The sequence below is a fragment of the Cibotium barometz genome, chromosome 18 (assembly GCF_041138505.1).
Source record: "Cibotium barometz isolate CiBa-2024 chromosome 18, ASM4113850v1, whole genome shotgun sequence".
In the NCBI taxonomy this organism is placed as follows: Eukaryota; Viridiplantae; Streptophyta; class Polypodiopsida; order Cyatheales; family Cibotiaceae; genus Cibotium; species Cibotium barometz.
Genome location: NC_141063.1, coordinates 41,367,628 through 41,388,189, shown reverse-complemented (window position 1 = coordinate 41,388,189; position 20,562 = coordinate 41,367,628). Strand labels below are relative to the sequence as shown.

Here is a 20,562-nt window from a genome sequence, read left to right as displayed (position 1 = left end):
CCAGTCAAGGCCTCAGAACCTCCGCCCTGTGGAGGGTTCGTAAAACGCTCTTCCTGGTCCAAGACCATAGGCACAAGCTCCTCCCATGTGATGGTGCTAAGCCTGCCACTGGTGATCAAAGAGAAGTAGAATGCTGAGTACTGAGAGGGCAAATGAGACAACAAAGTGATGGCCATGTCCTCTGAAGATATCTCCTTCCCAACCTGAAGAACCTCCTGCTGAAGAGCCTGCAACATGTTGATGTGTTCCGCATCGTCAAAGACTTTGCAAGATTCATCACCCACATCTATACTTACAAGGAGATCCTCTTCATCGGTGATACCCTGTTATACAGAGAAGCCAAATGCTGCCAAACCCCTCTGGCCAGCGTCATATGTTTAATATGATTAATCACCTCTGGTGTGCAATTAAGGAAGATCAAAGAACGCAGACAGGCATTGACACGATCCCACAATTGTGCCTAAGCCTCCCGTTCTTTCTGAGTAGAGGGTAAAAGCTCCCAGTCCTCCAACTCCGGCCATGGAACACCAACCACAATGAAATCAGCCAAGTCATAAGACTCCAAGACAAACTCCATCATTACCTTCCAGATGCCGTACTTGTTCCCGTCCAACTGTTGATCCACCAAGAATGTGGGGAGAGTAGGGATCTTCACATGCTTCTCAACCATCTCAAGCAAGTCTGCCATCTCAAGGGTTCACAAGGCCTTGTGAAGGGAGGAGGGTGGGGAAAAAAATGAAGAGGCTGCAAATAATATGCAAGGTGGTTGTCCAACAGTGATGGCCGCCTTCTACCCGATCTCCAAGTCCAGAACAACCCAAGCAATCTCCAATCAACACCACAAATCAGCAAACCCTCAAGCTCCCACTGTCTCCAAGCTTCAAGCCACCTGGAGCTCTGATACCATGTCAGAATGCACAACGGAAATGAAAGACAACTGCTGTAGAGAGCAAATCGCAAAATATATATATATATATAGAGAGAGAGAGAGAGAGAGAAAAGAAAGAAGAAAGAAAGAAAGTTGTATTAACGTCTTCAAAAGGCCAAAATGACCTATGAGACCAAAAGGTTACATCATATCCATGAGGTGCATCATCCTGGGTACAAAATAGCAATAAAGAAAGGTAACAAAAATCTAGAACTTTAAAATCTGATCTAGGTACATGAGCAGACAGCTCTCATATCACCCTAATGCATCCCTCATGGGCCGCTGTGACATGGTGCTCAAGGTGGTAAAACTGAGCTAGCGCGAGAAGGTCCTGCAATGATGGGAGATGACGGCCCGGATCCTCCTGTGGTGGCGTGGCCGTGGGTGAGGGCCATGGGGTCTAGGGCGTCGAGCTCTGCATAACTCAGAGGCTCTATCGTGTGTCACACCTCTCGGCCGAGCTCCTACACTAGCCTACGGTCTCCGTATGATGGGTGGATTGGCCCTTGGGAGTGCAAGTATGGAAGAAGTTGGTGAGAGCTCTCTGTGCTGGTCCTCGAGCAAGTACAGCTGATCTGGATCTCACTAAGGACTCCCTATGTCTACGGACTCTAGAAGAAAAAGTCCCACGCATCTCTGATCCGGGAAGTCCATGATCCTGGAAACTGGTCCGAACCCAGCTCGGAAGAGGCAGTGGAACCTCCCCCAAATCTCATAGTATACAGGGCATCGGCATATATAATGATCCTCTATCTCGGGCGCTCTATGACAGAGCTGGCATATCTTGTCCCCTCTGGTGCGGCCGCCCTAGGCCCATATCTAGCAGTCTCCACTCTCAGCTGGTGGGATGAGGTGCGGATCTGGCCGATCGCACATCTCACCCCAAAAGGATAGGTGTATGTCCATGTAGCGTGGGCGGATGATGAACCCATCCTCTGTCAGGCATAGGAGGTGATCTCTGTAGAAGGCCATGTTCATCCCCAGTGGGTGGACGACTAGGTGAACTCCATGTCCTCTGAGTATCCAGTCTAACAATGTCCTTCCTGATAACCCTGTTCCGCTCTGTGTGGCTGAGAGCAAATGACGAGGCCTCTATGCTGTACTGGAATGGGGGGAGTGCCTCCATCTGCATACCGTGCATGCCAAACCAAGTGTCAATTGTCTCTAGGACTCCAAGGCTAGCCTGGGGTATCTATCAAGTGGAAGCTCGCAAAAGGTTCACAGTGAGGTCCCGGTCCTCGCAAAAGGCCCATAACACATCCAAAATGCCTCTACAGCCCCTCTGGTGAATCAGAAATAAGAAAAATATCATCTGCATACAAGAGGATCGGTATCAGGACTCCTGCCAAATGTGGTCCTGGTCCTCCTTGTCTGTCTATGTAATCCAAGATCTCGTCATTGTATAGACCAAATAGAGTAGGAGACAAGGGGCAGCCCTGCTTAACCCCGATAGTGCTGTGTATGATCTTCGAGTCAACTCTTGGAGCCGGTACTCTGCCTATGACTGACTCATAGAGTGTAATGATCCCCCACAGCATCTCTTCTGGCACTCCCATATCCTGCAGTCTCCTCGTCAGTCTGGCCCGCGAGACCGTATCAAAAGCTTTGCGGAAATCCACAAAGCAGCAATATATCCGATGCCCGTAAGCTCTCCCCTCCTCAATGATCCCCCATAGTGTAAAGATATGATCTAGTGTGGAGTGTCCTCTCCTGAAGCCTGCCTCCCCCGGTGCTTTGAGTCTCTGCTCCTCGGACCATCTACTAAGCTCATGGTCCAAAATCGAACCATAAATATTGGCCAAGGTGTGACCAATTGTGATAGTCCTGTAGTTGTTGGGGTCTATGGGGTCACCTGCTTTCAAGATAGGTACAATACTATTCGATGACCAGCTGACGGGAAAGCCCTCACATAAAGCCCTGTTAAACATGTGAACCAATAAAGGGGCTAGCGTGTCCCTAGCATGGCAGAAATGCTCGGTGAGGAGTCCATCATGATCCTATGCTCTCCCAGTCTACATCCTGTCAATAGCATCTCTCACCACGTTGAGGTGAAAGAAGGAAGAGCGTGGGGGACGAGGTTCGGGTGGATGGGGGAGAGGTGGCTGCTCGGGGACATGGTAGAGAGAGGTGGCATAGGTGTGCCAAGTGCTGGGTGAAGTAATCAGAGTCAGAAGGCGATGATCCTGAAAGATCCTCCAAGCCTCCTTATAGTCCCTTCTAAGAAATAGCTCGTATAGCTCCTGCTCAAGCCTAGCTAGGTAGGCTCTCTTCTTTCTCCGTGTGAGACGTCGAAAGATCGCTTGCGACTGCTGGTGAGCAGTGGATCCTAGTGCCATCTCCCGATGTAGACGGGCTCGGGTATCACGACATTCCTCGTCGTACCAGCTATTATGTGGGACAAACCCTCCTGGTGATGTAGGGGTGGCTTTGGAGTGCGGGAAGGCGGCTGCAGAGCAGACGTATGGAGGGTGGCTGAGAGGGGTGTGGTAAGCTCATCAAGTGGGATGTGGGGGTCGAGGTCGGAGAGGAGCGGTAGACGTGATCAGAATAGATGGAAGAAGTCTCTCTGGTGAAGTGGTATCTCGGACGGTGATGGGGCAAAGCAGGTCGTTGCATGGTGTATTGGCATGTGAGGGAGAAGGCCAGGTATGCATGGTCAGCTGCAACACCGATGGGGCGAGGAGAGATGGTAAGCTCGGAAATGAGTGGGATCAGAGAGAGGGATCCCATTAGATAGTCCACTGTACTGGCTCCATGTCCGAAGGGGTAGGAGGTGAAGGACTTGGATCTAGGCCATCTAGCCAGGCCATTATGAATGGCTAGCCTATGAGCCCCGCCAAGGGCTAAGAGATACTCTCCATAGTCTGTGCCGGCTGCTGTATCCTGTGATGTCCGCTCCAAATCCATACCCACCGTGTCAATCTCCTGGTACACGGGATCATCTCTCTCAAAGAAGGATAACTATGCACCTGCGGTGCGGGCATTGAAGTCTTCAACCAGGAGGATGTCCTATAGACTGGAAAACTTCATAATGTCACCATAAAGGGGCAGATATAGGGACTCACCATGGGTGGCATATTTAGAATTGGAGGGTGCAAAGTAGCACACTGCAAGGTAGATGTCTCGGGCCCTCTTTGTCTGGATCCTCACCCACAAAAACCGTGCGGCCTCATCCCGTCCGACCACATGTATCACATGTTGAAGCTCCTCCTTGTACAGTAAAGCCACCCCTCCCGACCCCGGGTACCCCCTACTCTGCGTGGGTGTGGGCGGTGAACACAAGGTCACTGTGAAACGTTTCACTATCGAAACGAAACGATGCTGAAACGATTTATTTTGGAACAAAACGTTTCAACACCAAGTAGGTGGACAATGAAACGTTGGACCGAAACGATCATATACATAAAATGTGAAGGTGCTAGCCAATAGTTATAAGATGATATGAGCATTTTTATCATCAGTAAACAAAGAAGACATACAAAAGAAAAGAGAAAAGAACAAATAGGATGAAAGAAGGAAAGAGAAAGAATTATAAAAGCTAAAAAGCGCACAAAATCACAACCTTTTTCCCCACATGAAACGATATGGTTTCAATGTGCACATGAAACGAGTTTCAAAGCCATCGAAACGAGTTTCATGGTGACCATGGGTGAAAATACTCCCATCTGTATGCTCTCACCTCTGGAAGCCGACTCCCCTAGCACTGATGTGTCTCTGTGTATAAGACCAAGACTCTCCCTCTAAATGTCTCCTCGAACAGACCTGCATCTGTCCTCAAGGCGCCATTGCAGTTCTAAACCGCAATCTCTAGCTTGGTCTCATAGGTCTCGCACCATCATTGGGCACGTCGCTCGGTGATGATCACCCTCCCATCTCTGTACACTGTCCATTTCCCTGCCTTCCGTGCATCCAAGATGCGTGGCATGCACTCCCTCCTGTGTGCTACCTGTGTTAGTGTGAGATCGTCTTCGAGGTAAGTCTTTTCTCCTTTTAGTGCCCGCCTTTTGGTAAGGAATACTTGCCTCGCCTCCAACCCCGCAAACTTGAGGATGAGTGCGCGTTCCTTGGTGGTGTCTTTGCCCACCCTCCATGCCTCGTCGAAGGGGATATCAGCGATGGCGGCGGCACCCGGGGGACTAGGGCCTATGACACACTTGTTGATACCATCAATGCATATTAAAACATTTAAACATGGCCACAGCCTTAACACATATCCATCATCACTTTGCATAAAACATAAATGCTGGACAAAATATCCACAAATGCTGAAAAATGGAGCTTGCACATGTGACACCGCATAGAGGCCGGAATGGGCCAACCCCCCCCTTGGAGTATTTTATTACCCAAGGAGAATAATATCATGTACAAGCTTTGAGGGCCTTACTCTCCCCACGGGAGATGCTGGATTATCCGTATACAAATGCCATAACACAGCCCAACACGAGGCAACCAAGCCGGAACATAGGCTGTAGAAATGCCGAGCCAATAATATAATCCATATACCTCCGTGTGGGTACTGATTCTTCCCCAAAAACCACGGGTCTTCATGCAATAGAGCTGGTACAGTAAGTACAACGCTCCATTCAACTAGTACAATAGGTACAGTGGTTGGTAAAGTAAGTACAGTGGCTGGTACAACCGATACAGCAAGTACAAGTGCTGGTTCAGTGGCTAGTACAGTAGGTATAGTGGCTGGTACAGTAGGTATAGTACAAAAGCAAGTATAGCAAGTACAACGGCTGGTACAATGGTTGGTACAAGTACAATGACTAGTACAATAAGTACAAGGGCTGGTACAACAAGTACATTGGCTAAAAATCATAGTAAATGATTAAATACCTTTGCCTTCAGTATTTCTTCATGATGGAAGCCTCCAAAACAATCCCCAAAAGCCGGTATTCTTCATGGGCAGCCTTCAAGAGAGAGAGAAAGAGAGTAGCCATCATTAGGGCAGCTTGTAACGGTGGTAGAGGCTAGTGCGCAGCAAGAGAGTCTCTCTTAATGAAGAGAGAGAGCTCCAATTTATAGATTTCGGCCTCCCATGAGCTAAAATGTCAAGAGAAGGCTACAATGACAAGTGGAGAGCCACACAATAGCTGAAGTGAGAAGTGTGAGGCCACTTGTCTCACTTTGATCCACTTTTTGACAAATGTGAGACCACTAGTCTCACTTTGATCCACTTTCTTGCCACATGTCCCAATCTAAGAGATGGGTTCTCCCATAATCTTTACCTCTAAAAATATCCCAACTAGTAGACATTCTGTCATAGGCACTTTGCCAACTCTTGGTATCTGCTTAATTCCAGATGTAATGACACGAACAAAATTTCCATCGAGGTTGGGCAGCGGGCCAAAAATAGCAACTCTCTTAAATTTTAGGAGTGTGGTCCTTTGTATTCTACGATAATCCCCCATTCCCAAAGCTTGTACTTTCCAAATATTTAGACATCCCGGATTCCACCAGACCCCTTTCATACTGGGAAATGTCCAGCCTGGTGACACTATCCATCTCCTCTTGCATGGAGGCACGCAACTCACGCCTAAGGTCATCACTATCCTTGTTCTGCCCGAGCTTCTTTTGTGGGTGCTCAATGTCTATATCCTGCATTTTGCATACTTCTCTCATGGTGGTCAGGCATGTTTTGATATGGGGGTCGCCGATCTTCTGTGTGCTCGCCCAAATCGAGCTGTATTGCCTCTCCTTCTCACCTCTAGTCCTTGTTGCCGGCGAGCTGTCCATGTTGGACTGAAGGGGTCCCCCCTTCTAGTATTGATTTTGGTCCTCAGCTGGTGGACCCCATAGATGGCCAGCTCTGCAAGTGGGGACGCAAGTAGCAACAGATAGGATTATGTTGCTGCCTTGGGGGCCTGAGCAAGGGCGGGTGGGGAAAGGAGAGAATGATTGCAAGAAGGGGGGCGAAGAGAGAGAATGACTGCAGGAGGGCGGCGAAGAGAGAAAGGGGCAACGAAGAGAGAGAATGACTGCAGGAGGGTAGCAAAGAGAGAGAAAGGAGCAACGAAGAGAGAGAACGACTGCAGGAAGGGGGGTGAAGAGAGAGAATAACTGCAGGAAGGAGGAGCAAAGGGGAGAGAGAGAGAGAGAGAGAGAGAGAGAGAGAAGAAAGAAAGAAAGTTGTATTAACGTCTTCAAAAGGCCAAAATGACCTATGAGACCAAAAGGTTACATCATATCCATGAGGTGCATCATCCTGGGTACAAAATAGCAATAAAGAAAGGTAACAAAGATCTAGAACTTTAAAATCTGATCTAGGTACATGAGTAGACAGCTCTCATATCACCCTAATGCATCCCTCATGGGCCGCTGTGACATGGTGATCAAGGTGGTAAAACTGAGCTAGCGCGAGAAGGTCCTGCAATGATGGGAGATGACCGCCCGGATCCTCCTGTGGTGGCGTGGCCGTGGGTGAGGGCCATGGGGTCTAGAGCTCTGCATAACTCAGTGGCTCTATCGTGTGTCACACCTCTCGACTGAGCTCCTGCACTAGCCTATGGTCTCCGTATGATGGGTGGATCGGCCCATGGAGTGCAAGTATGAAAGAAGTTGGTGAGAGCTCTCTGTGCTGGTCCTCAAGCGAGTACAGCTGATCTGGATCTCACTAAGGACTCCCTGTGTCTACGGACTCTAGAAGAAAAAGTCCCATGCATCTCTGATCCGGGAAGTCCATGATCCTGGAAACTCGTCCGAACCCAACTTGGAAGAGGCAGTGGAACCTCCCCCAAATCTCATAGTATACAGGGCATCGGCAGATATAATGATCCTCTATCTCAGGCGCTCTATGACAGAGTTGGCATATCTTGTCCTCTGGTGCGGCCGCCCTAGGCCCATATCTAGTAATCTCCACTCTCAACTGGTGGGATGAGGTGCGGATCTGGCCGATCGCACATCTCACCCCAAAGGATAGGTGTATGTCCATGTAGCGTGGGCGGATGATGAACCCATCGTCTGTCAAGCATAGGAAGTGAACTCTATAGAAGGCCATCTTCGTCCCCAGTGGACGACTACGTGAACTCCATGTCCTCTGAGTATCCAATCTGACAATGTCCTTCCTGATAACCTTGTTCCGCTCTGTGCGGCTGAGAACAAATGACAGGGCCTCTTATGTTGTACTGGAACGGGGGGAGTGCCTCCATCTGCATACCGTGCATGCCAAACCAAGTACCTACCTGTGCATACCAGCACTCTACATCTCCCTCAAGTGCCAACTATCTTGAGGACTCTAGGGCTAGCCGGGGGTATCTATCAAACAAGTGGAAGCTCCCATAGCCTGTGCCAATGTCACTGTCTGGAATAGAGCCTCTGTCACTATCGATGCAGCCCCCATTTCTGCCCGCACAATCTTATGTGGCACTGATGGCTTACTTCTAATCATGCGTGAGATCATCGCCACTAGGGGCCTCTACATCGGCTTCCACCCATCATATACCTCCTCTGTATCTGTCTCGGCTGGCTCTCTCCTCTGTCTCCTCCTATGGTATAAGCTAGGACCCTAGATGGGGGCACCATACAGTAGTGTAGGATTAACTAGAGTATCAAATAGCCAAAGCTTCATCCTCGGCTCCTAAAACTGTATTTGTGAGCATTGCCTCTCTAGTGAGCCAAGGGCTCCATATCCCCTCATCAATCTAGCTTCGACCACCTTCCACATCAAGGTATACATATGAGGTAACATACTCCACACGCTCTCCACTGTATGTAAATTGTACTGCAGATCTACTTATCCACTGTGAGGAGGTGTTAAAGATCATGACCTTGGTCTTTCCAAGGTTCATGGTGAGGTCTCGGTCCTCGCAAAAGGCATGTAATGCATCCAAATGCCTCTGCAGCTCCTCTGGTGAATCAAAAATAAGAACAATATCATATGCATACAAGAGGATCGGTATCAGAACTTCTGCCAAATGTGCTCCTAGTCCTCCTTGTCTGTCTATGTAATCCGTGATCTCGTCAATATATAGACCAAATAGAGTAGGAGACAAGAGGCAGCCCTGCTTCACCCCGATAGTGCTGTGTATGATCTTCGAGTCACCTCCTGGAGCCCGTACTCTGCCTCTGACTGACTCATAGAGTGTAATGATTCCCCAAAGCATCTCTGCTGGCACTCCCATATCTTGTAGTCTCCTCATCTGTCTGGCCCGGGGGATGGTATCAAAAGCTTTGTGGAAATCCACAAAGCAGCAGTATATCCGATGCCCGTGAGCTCTCCCCTCCTCAATGATCCCCCTTAGTGTAAAGATATGATCTAGTGTGGAGGAGTGCCCTCTCCTGAAGACTGCCTACCCCGGTGCTCTGAGTCTTTGCTCCTCAGACCATCTACTAAGCTCATGCTCCAAAATCGAACCATAAAATCTTGGCCAAGGTGTGACCAATCATGATAGTCCTATAGTTGTTGGGGTCCATGGGGTCACCTGCTTTCAAGATAGGTACAATAGTATTCCATGACCAGCTGACGGGGAAGCCCTCACATAAAGCCCTGTTAAACATGTGAACTAGTGAAGGGGCTAGTGTGTCCCTAGCATGGGAGAAATGCTCAATGAAAAGTCCATCATGATCCTGTGCTCTCCCAGTCTTCATCCTGTCAATAGCATCTCTCACCATGCTGAGGTGAAAAAAGGAGTGTGGGGGACAAGGTGCGGGTGGATGGGGGAGAGCTGGGTGCTCGGGGGCATGGTAGAGAGAGGTGGCATAGGTGTGCCAGGTGCTGGGTGAAGTAATCGAAGTCGAAAGACGATGATCCTATACGATCCTCCATGCCTCCTTACAGTCCCTTCCAAGAAATAGCTGGTATAGCTCCTGCTCAAGCCTAGCTAGGTAGGCTCTCTTCTTTCTCTGTGTGAGACGTCGAAAGATCACTCGCGCCTACTGGTGAGTGGTGGATCCTAGGACCATGTCCCGATGTAGATGGGCTCAGGTATCACAACATTCCTCGTCGTACCAGCTATTCTGTGGGGCAGTCCCTCCTGGTAATGTAGGCGTGGCTCTCGAGTGCGGGAAGGCAACTGCAGCGGACGTATGGAGGGTGGCTAAGAGGTGTGTGGTAAGCTCATCAAGTGGGATGTGAAAGGATGTGGTAGACGTGATCAGAAGAAGGCCAGGTATGCATGGTCGGCTGCAACACCGGTGGAGCGAGGAGAGATGGTAAACTCCGGAATGAGTGAGATCAGAGAGAGGGATCCCATTAGATAGTCCACTGTACTGGCTCCATGTCCGAAGGAGTAGGAGGTGAAGGACTTGGATCTAGGTCATCTAGCCAAAGCCATTATAAATGGCCAGCCTATGAGCCCCGCCGAGGGCTAAGAGATACTCTCCATAGTCTGTGCCGGCTGCTGTATCATGTGATGTCCGCTCCAGATCCGTACCCACCCTGTCAATCTCCTGGTACATGGGATCATCTGTCTCAAAGAAGGGTACCTGTGCACCTGCGGTGCGGGCATTGAAATCTCTAGCTAGGAGGATGTCCCCTAGACTGGAAAACTTCATAATGTCATCATAAGCTCTTCTCTTTATGCAAAATTAAGCAAAAGAGAGAAAATTTCATCCAATTGATGTAATTAGGTGTTTTTATGCATCTAGATGCTCTCAAAACACTCAAAAACAATAATTTCGATCTCTCACATGATCAATTTCGACCCCAAAAAAACACATTTTTTAATTTTTTACCTCTTGAACTAGATTAATCACCCTTAATGACAAAAACCAATTAATTAAAGAAGATTAATCGATTTCAAGGGTTTGTTGATGGTTTTAAGAAACTTTTTAAAGGATCGAGCTACTCCTAATGCTTGCTAACACTCTAATGCACACAAATCAAACAAAAAACATACAAATCAACCAAAAATTAATGATTCTAGTTCTATGTTTAACTCAAAAGAGAGCTAAAAATCACTAAAATTTGCATTCTATTACATTTTTTGATGCAATGGAAGCAAAAAAAGCCTAATACACTCTATGTGCAAGCCCTAGGAATGTTAAAAACCACATTAACAACAACAAAAACGCTTCCAAGTAGTCCGCCAACAACTGGGGATACTCTTGAAAGAACTCCTCGTCTAGCCATACGGCTTCGTGGGTACCTCAATCTCGGAATTTCATATAGAACTGACGTATCCGTCGACCGGAACCATGCTTCCAACGATGAAGAAGGATCTGCTCGGACTCAATGACTTCTGCTTCGTCTGGCTGCTGCTCATCTGAAACATCAAACACTTCTGGACCAACATATGGTTTTAGCCACAAGAAACATGGAAAACATATGGTTTTAGCCAAGAAACATGGAAACTTTAACTTCATGGAGACATCACTAACTTCTTAACTATTGGAAAAGGGCCAAACTACGGAATGAAAGCTTGGGACAACGTTTGTCCACTTGTTTTAATCTTTGTTTCATGATACGCAGATAGACCCAATCCCCTTCCTTGAAGTGGACATCTCGTCTAGACTTATTCGCCTGTCTGATATATGCTTCTTGTGCTTTGGTCATGCGGTCCTTGACTGACTCGATGCTTTCGTGGTTTTATTAGCCTCTAGAGATGGAGACACCAATCTCGTCAAAAGAGAAGAGAAACGGCGACCAAAGGCTGCTTCATGTGGAGTCCATCCAACACTAGATGAATGAGTGTCGTTCAAAACAGCTTGGACCAATAGAAGATAATGTTCCCATTTGGACTACTGGTCATGACAGTATGACTTAACATCAAAGGCCAACTGGTTATAAATTTCTGTTTGGCCATCTGTCTGCGGCGGATGGAATGCACTAGACAACTGCAACTTAGTTCCAAAGTTTTCAAATAATGCCCTCCAGAAATGCGAGGTAAACTTGGAATCTCTATCTGAGGTGATGGTGCTAGGCAAACAACAAATTGGGTACCAATGCTTGAGAAACAGACGAGCTACGTCCTCGACTGTGGCATATGCTTGCATGGGATAAGCATGCAGAATTTACTAAAGCGATCCACAATGGTGAAACACTAAGTGTTACGGGATCCGGTGGATGCTGGTAGAGGCCCTACAAAGTCCATAGATATGTCGATGAAAGGTCCGTCGGGGATAGGTGAAGGTTGAAGTAAACCAGTCTTCTTTGTTTGTGGAACCTTTACTTTTTGACAAATCTTACAGGCTTGTACATGTGCATAGACATCACACCTCATCTTTGGCCAATAAAAGGACCGTTCTAATTTCTTGAGGGTACAGTTGATACCCCTATGTCCTCCAACTAAGGAGTCATGGGCATCATGGAGAAGAGCGGAACGCTTTTCCTGAATGACACAGAGGCGGTTCTTGAAGAACAACCAACCATTCTGGATGGAATAATGGCCTGGCTCAGAGTTGAGGGCCAAACTGTACTGAGTACCAAACTCAGGGGAGTCGACATATTGGTCTTTCATACTATCTAAGTCCTTCCCCGTGATTTCGAGAATGGTAGATTCTTGGACTGCCTGGATGCTGGCCTTTTGACTAAGAGCATCTGCTATTGGGTTATGCTTACCAGGGATATATTCAATCATTTCTCCAAACTGTTGGAAGAGTTGACTCCACCTGGCCTGTCGATCACTCCACTGGACACTGGGCATAGTTTGAAGCCACTTAAGTGCTTGGTGGTATGTTTTCACTGTGAAAACCTGTCCATAAAGAAAAGGCTTCCAATGTTTGAGTGCTCTGATCATACCCAAAAGCTCTTTGTCATATACCGAATAATTCTTTTCGGTGACATCCAACTTTCTACTGTAATATGCCACGGGTCTATTGTCCTACTGGAGAATTGCTCCTATGGCTACATTGCTTGCATCGGTAATGACCTCGAAAGGTTCATCCCAAGATGCTAACTTTAATACAGGCGCTTCTGAGGCAGCTTTCTGGAGTGCACGGAATGCATCAAGTGCCTTGCCTGTAACTGAAACTTTTTGCTTGCGAGCTTCACCCCCTTGAGCAACTCGGTGTAAGAGGTGCTACAAGGTTGGAAAACTGATGGACATGGGTACTGTAGGTCTGACAAAGACCTAAGAATGAGCGGATTTCTTGGGCGGTCTTAGGAATGTCCCAATCTAAGATTTCCTGAACCTTTGATGGATCCAGTCTAATCCCATCGGAACCGATGATATAGCCCAAATACTGAACTTCTTTAACACCAAAGACAGACTTTTTGGCGTTTATGTAGAGCTGATTATCTCGCAAAAGTTGCAAGACTTTCTCCATATCTTTCTTGTGCTGCTCCGCAATGGCTAAGAAGACTAGTATGTCATCAAGGAATATGAAAATACACTTCCCAATGTGGACTGCGAAAATCCTAGACATCATCTTATTGAAGGTTGCGGGTGCATTTGTAAGCCCAAAAGGCATGACTACGAACTCGTAGTGCCCACGCTCTGTCCGAAAAGCTGTTTATAAAATGTCAGCTTCAAAAAATGCGGACCTGATGGTGACCACTCTTGAGGTCGATCTTAGTGAAAAACTAAGCACCGTCTAAACACTCCAAAATGTACTCTATCCTTGGCATAGGAAACTTGATCTTGATGGTGAGTTTGTTTAATGCCCTGTAATCTACACAGAGGCGTGCAGACTTGTCCTTCTTTTGGACAAATAGGATAGGTGCAGCAAATGGTCAGGAAGAAGGCCGAATAAATCCGGCTCGGAGAAGCTCAGATAACTGCTTTTTTAAGTCGCCCCCTAAAGTCTTGGAAAGACGATAGGGAAACCTGCTAGGAGGATCTAATCCAGGGACCAAATCAATGTGATGGTCCTCAAGGCGAGAGGGTGGGAGGAATACAAGAGCTTTTGATTTTTTTTTTTTTAAGCAAGGGGAAATCTCAACCAATCTGGATCCCGCTCGCTGAAGCTCCCGCCCCACCCTGCTCTGCGCGCCATCGCTCCCCCCCCTCCTCGCGGCCTTTGCTTGCCTTCCGCCCCCCGCTTGCTCCCCCCTGCTCGCCGCTGCGCCCCCCCCTCCTTCCTCGCTGCTGCGCCGCCCCCCCCTCCTTCCTCGCTGCTTCGCCTCCCCCCCTCTTCGCCATTTCGCCCTCCTCCCCGCTGCCGCCATTTCGCCCTCCTTCCCCGCTGCCGCCATTTCGCCCTCCTTCCCCGCTGCCGCCATTTCGCCCTCCCCTCCCCGCTGCCGCCATTTCGCCCCCCCGCCTCTTCGCCTCTTCACGCCCTCCTCCCTCCAGCAGCGCCCTGCCCCCCTCCTTCTCGCTTTGTCGCCGCCCCCCCCTCCGGGCCTTTTTTTTCCCGTTTTTCGCCCCCCCCCCCTCCCTCCTCTGTCGTGCTGCTTTTCACCCCTTGAGGGTTTTTGTTTTTTTCCTCATTGTCATCCGTCCTTCCGCCTCTTGGTGTGCAGCCCGCTTCTTGCAGGTTTTCCGCTTTCGCCTCGCCTTCGCTTGAGCTTCAGACTCTGATGGAGACTCCTCCCGCCTCGCCTCAGAGGGACTCTTCCGCAGCCCCCTCGCCCGCCCCTGAGGTCATCCCCATCAAGCTTTCTCTTTCGCCGGAAGAGGAAGCGAGCCTCACCGCAGAGGTGGAACGCCTTCAGGCTCACTCCACCATCTGCCGTATAGTCGGCACTCGCCCCAGCAAAGGGGAGATCAGGGATCTACTTCAGGCTCGCCTTCTTGCAGATGTGGGCAAGATCCTGGATGTACAGCTCTTGGGCCGGGGACATTATCAGATCGAGTTCGAGGCCGCCCAGAGCGTTGCCAAGGTCCTTGCCATGAGTCCTCTGGATATCAGGGGTGCTCGGGCTTTCTTCAGGCCTTGGCAGCATGGATTTGACCCAGCTGCGGCGGAGCAGGGAGAGCGCCTCTTCCATATTACAGTTTGTTTCCCTGGTCTCCGCCGGGAGTATCTTCCGCTCCTCTCCAGGCTCGGAGCATTGGTGGGCTCGGTTCTTGAGACGGGCCCCTCAGCAGCTTCAGTGGTGGCCAGAGCAGCTGGGCTACCTTCGGTCAGAGTGTTGGTATCTGACATCTCCTCCCTTCCTAAGGTCATTCAGCTACCTAGGATAGGGGGGGGGTGGATAGATCAGAGAGTGGAGTTCTCGGGGCTCCCGAACCAGTGCTTCATTTGCAGGCAGGTCGGTCATTTGGCCAAGGCCTGCCCTCGCAGGAGACCTCGGCCCTCACCACAGCAGCAGGCCACGGATGGCCCGCCCACAGATTCGGCTCGGCAGGCTGCCTCAGGGACACCTGCTCAGGCCACAGAGACCTCGGAGTGGCAGCCTGGACAGGGGCGCCGTCGAGGGAGACAGCCACAGCAGCATGCCCAGATACCGCTGCAGCAGCAGCCACAGTCTCAGCCTCACTGGGTTCCCGTGAGGAACAGATTTGCTCCCCTTCAGGAGGAGACCCCTGCAGCGACCGAGGACCAGGAGATGCCAGCTCCCCCTCCTTCACCTCCCCCACACCCATCCCCTCCCACCGCCTCGCTTCCACCATCGCCTCCTCCCGCCCCCGCTCCGGTCTCGGCAGCGGCTCCCTCTCCTCCTCCCTCGCCTCCCCCTCCTCCCCCTCCGCCCGCCTCGCCTTCCCGGGAGGTCCTGGCAGTTCCCTGGCGCTCACCTGCAGTCCGGAGGGCGCTGAGCACTGACCTCGCTCGAGCATCACAGAGGAGACCTATGCCGATTAGAGCCTCACGGATTTCATCTATCCGCAGTCGGCTGAGTCGCCTCGGCATTCGGCAGCGCTCGGAGGCGTTTGATTATACCTTCACACGGCTTTTTGGAGCAGAGGGCCCCCATGAGCCAGGCTGCCAGCACCCATCCGAGTGCATGTAGTGATACCTCCGGCCCGCGGGGAGGAGGCACTAGACTCAGCGGTGGCCTTCTCGTTCCCTCTATGTGGACCTTGTGACCGGGAGTGGACTCTAGAGCTCGCTCTAAGCACGTTGAAGACTCAGGCAGTTGAGTTTTCTCATCACATGAGCGATTTGGAGGTTACAGATGTGATAGGCCGACTTTGGGAGTTGGCTCATTTTTTCTTGGATCCCGGGAGTGTGGATACATCCGGGATTCGGCATTTGGTCGTGCGCATAGTTGCAGATTTGGTACGCGACCCAGGATATGTGAGTATACACGAGGTTACTATGTCAGAGCAGGAGGCAGTCGCCATGGGTCACAGCCACTGGCGCCTGATCCGGGATTCTTGCAGTACACCGGGTGGGCAGACTCGCAGCCGTTCGGATGGGGACTACTCTCCATCCAAGCCGCTTGCGAAGGCCCGCCGCACGGCTGAGACAGCATCCACCTCAGTAGGACATCCATGAGGATCATCTCATGGAATGTACAGGGCCTTGGCGGAGCACACTTTATACGCTATAGAGGCTGCTTGAGGCAGGAGCTACAGAGATGCCTGGTTGGTGGCAGTATTGACATTCTGATGATGCAGGAGCACCACTTGGGTGAGAGCAGGATCCGGAGATATGGTTCGGTGATGCCTGGTAGATGGGACACTTTCTGGTCTGCAGGGTTTGGTCCTTTGGGTGGACAGGGAGGAGTATGCATGGTTATTGCAGATGCATGGCGGCAGGCCATTGTGGATCGAGGGATCATTGTGCCTGGTAGAGCACAGTATGTCATTCTGAGGATGCATGATGAGCTATTGGGTGTGCTCAACATCTATGCGCCCAATCATGCTAGTGCCAGAGCAGAGTTCTGGACTCAGGTTACAGATGCATTGCCAGAGGCCGCACATTGGTGTGTTGGGGGAGACTTCAACATGCTTGAGGACCCGGCAGATAGAGTGGGAGGCAGTCATATTACAGTGCACGGCACGGAGCTTGCAGCTTGGGACCGGTTTTGTATGTCACTGAGGATCACTGATGCATGGCAGCATGGGGCTTTCTCCCGGTCTCAGGACAGTCTTAGTTTCTCTCGGTCGGATCGCCGGCAGGGAGGGACTAATCTATCTCGGATTGATCGCTTTTATGTGGGCGATTGGTTGGGGGAGCGAGGGGGCTCCGTCGGCATTCTTGCTGGCACCTCATTTTCAGATCATGCGCCAGTCATATTGACTTTGGAGGAGGGGACACGGGAGCCCAGCTTGCAGTTGAGGATCCCAGAGAGGGTACTTGCAGACCCCAGTCTCGCTGAGGACATTGAGAGGATCTGGTATGATAGTCAGTGCTCTGACCAGGATGCAGCGGGCCAGTGTGCCCAGGGACTCATTGATCTTAGCTCTTTTCTACACGCTGCAGCTTTGACACGACTGGGAGAGATTCGCGAGCGGGAGCAACGGCTGAGACGCAACCTTGCTTCGCTACAGCGCCTTCAGGAGCAGCAGCCTGCATGTGAGTGGGTGGCGTCCCAGCTGAGCCAGGCACGCCAGGAGGTTAGAGAGGCAGAGGAGCAGAGACATGAGTTTTACTATCGTCGTCAGGCCTCTCAGAGGACGCAGCTTGGTGATAGAGTGACTGGGGAGTTTTTTGAGATTACTGGACCCCGTCATGCGCGAGCAGGGGTTCGCCAGCTTGGTAGACCGGATGGATCGATAGCTACTGAGCTCGGGGAGATCAGAGCCATTGCCACTGCTTTTTATAGTGACTTGCTTTCAGCGGAGCCAGCCACTGAGGATCGAGATGTATGCAGACAGACTGTGTGGGCCCATGTGCAGAGGAGGGTCACAGACCATATGCACACAGTTCTAGGTGCGCCTCTGTCAGAGATTGAGCTTGCCGAGGCCTTGAGGGTCCTGCCGCGACATAGTTGCCCAGGGGAGGACGGACTGACGCCGGCCTTTTTTATGCGCTATTGGGACCTTTTGGGGCCAGGCCTCCGCAGGGGCTTTCAGCATGTTTTGGACACTGGGGTGATGCCGCAGAGCTTTTCAGAGGGCTTGATCTATCTTATCCCCAAGGGAGAGGGAGTATCAGATGATATTCGGCATTGGAGGCCTATTACGATCCTCAATACTGTCTACAAGGTCTTGGCAAAGGCCTTGAGTTTGAGGATCCAGCCCTTCCTGGGGGAGTTGATTCATGCTACCCAGACAGGATTTGTCAAGGAGCGCAGTATCCTTGACAACATCTTTACTTTCTGGGAGGCGACGGCCCGAGCTAGGTTTCTTGGCGAGGACTTGGTCGTGATGCTTCTCGATTTTGAGAAGGCATACGATAGAGTTGATTGGGGATTCTTAGAGGGCACTATGCTACGCCTGGGCTTTGAGCCAGGATGGATCAGAGGGGTGGCAGCTTTGTATTCCACAGCTCGCAGCCAGGTGCTGATTGCAGGAGGTCGGGGGCCGAGTTTTGAGCTGACCAGATCAGTCCGTCAGGGGTGTCCTCTCGCCCCTTTCCTTTTTCTCTTCTTTGCGGAGGCTATGAGTATGTATTTGACGGCAGAGGAGGTTGGTTTGAGAGGACTTCAGCTCCCAGTCCGGGGGGAGGATTTGCTTGATGCTGAGTTTGCAGACGACACGGGCTTATTTTTGCATGGCCAAGAGGCCAATCTTATTCGGGCAGAGCAGTCGCTCCAGGTTTTTAGTGCAGCTTCGGGAGCATTGATCAATTGGCGCAAGACAGTGGCCTTTTGGATCAGTAGTGCTCCCACTCCGACATGGAGCCCGGACCCCGGTTTTAGATGGATTCCTCCCGGCACAGCAGTGCGGTATTTGGGATGCCAGATTGGCCTCGATTTGTCACCAGAGCAGCAGATTGCCCCGCTTCTTCTGAGCATTCGGAAGAAGCTATTGTATTGGAGTACAGCTCGACTATCCTTGGCTGGGAGGGTGGTGGTGGCAAATCAGGTGCTGTTAGCGACTATGTGGTACATTACGTCTTGCTAGATTTTCTCGAGCTCTTGCATCAGCCAGGTACAGAGGCTGATCAAGAACTTTCTGTGGTCTGGGCGGGACGGTCAGCCAGCTCGGGCAAAGGTTGCATGGGCAGTTATTACACTTCCGCTGGCTCAGGGCGGTTTGGGCATTATAGATCCAGTCGATCAGAGTAGAGCCTTATTGGGGAAGCTTATTGTTCGGGGGTTGTTTCCAGGCGCTGAGCCTTGGAAAGAGCTCCTCTTGCAGCGACTGCAGGCCCGGGCGCCTCCTGCAGGGGGTACTTGGGCACCAGAGATTCGCTGGATCTTCATAGAGATGAGGAGGACAGGCCTCAGTAGAGGATGGGAGGACAGATTTGCTTTGAGTATCCTGAGAGCTTGGGAGCTGCTGAGACCGGGGCTCTCTCAGCGGCCTCCTTCTTGTGTTGAGGAGCGGGCCAGGCAGCCGCTCATCTGGAGCCCAGCGGTTCGTACAGAGCAGGGTCATATGCTGGGTTCTCGGCCTCGTCTAGCTTGGGGACCTTTAGCGGCTGGCCCAGCTCGTAGTTTCGGAGACTGGCAGGCTTTCTGCAGTCTACCAGAGGAGACCCAGGTGGAGAGGCTGAGTCACTTCAGAGGGGGGTTGATTATGAGGGATGATATTCAGGAGGCACTTACAGAGGAGTGGTTCACACCTCTCGAGCCAGTGGCCCCACGGTGGATGGGAGCCTTTACACAGTTGGAGATCCTGATTGCTGTCAGAGCTAGCACTGAGGATGGCAGATGCCTCTATTATGAGATTCAGGATGAGGGCAGACTCCAGAGAGTGGAGGTGGAGTCGCCTTTGGTTGCAGAGTGCACCTTTCAGAGGATTCGGGTAGTGGCTGCCGCTTCTCGGAAGTGGCACATTGACCCTGACCCTGCTGACGTGCTCCCGGATTGGCGCATATGGGCATATGCAGCGCGCCCCTTGGCCCGGCTACAGTGGGACCCAGGAGAGTACGAGTGGCATGATCCTTATGCATCCCTTGAGGCCACAGAGATCACATTTTTCCAGTATACTGTTCGGCTGGGACGGCATATTTTGACGGCGAGGAGGACGGTTTCTCCAGCGGCAGCGGGGCATTGGCGATTGCAGGGACTATCACAGGCGTTCCTGGAGGATTTCTGGGCTCGGCTCTGGGCTAGTCGACAGGCCCGCAGGATCTCGGCTTTTCAGTGGCTGGTCGCCCACAGGGGCTCAGCAGTTGGCACTTGGCTTGTTTACAGCGGTCTTCCGGCGGCCTGCGCCAGATGCGGCCACCCGATGGAGACACAGAGACATTGCCTTTGGGACTGCCCTCAGGCACAGCAGATTTGGCTGCGGATGCTGCGTATTCTAGCCCCCCTCTCTCCAGAGGGTATTTTTACGTGGGGTGCCGCGGCTTGGTGGACTTCGTCAGGGCCTGCTATGGGCTATGAGATGGAGCAGGGCAGTCAGGCCATCAGATTTATTAGGGGCCAGCCTCGCCTGGTTCCGGCACCGGATTTCTCGTCCGCCAGCTGGACACAGGAGAGGGATTTACGATGGGAGCTCCTCAGCAGCCTTACCATCTGGTTCACCTGGAGGGCCCGGTGCTTTACGGCCTTTGAGGGGAGATTAGAGCCACCAGCAGAGACTGTTCGGGGGATTTGGCAGGAGTTGATCCACACCCTGCGAGGACAGTACGACCGCATCCGGGGAGACTCGGATGAGGCGATCTTACGGCGCCAGGCCTTTCATACCACTTGGCACTGCGGCCCGTTCTACACCCTACACACGGGATCCCCCCGTTGGCACTACAGGCCACCTGTTTGGCTTTTTCCCCCCCCCATTGTATGATTTAGCCGCTCAGTCCTTTAGACT

At 51.2% G+C, this 20,562-nt stretch overlaps 1 protein-coding gene across 2 annotated transcripts in view; it reads right to left on the bottom strand.

The window, feature by feature from the left end:
• LOC147629354 (MUS308 and mammalian DNA polymerase-like protein) overlaps window positions 1-20,562 on the bottom strand; it is a 127,217-nt gene that overhangs the window by 87,336 nt on the left and 19,319 nt on the right. The window lies entirely within an intron of this gene.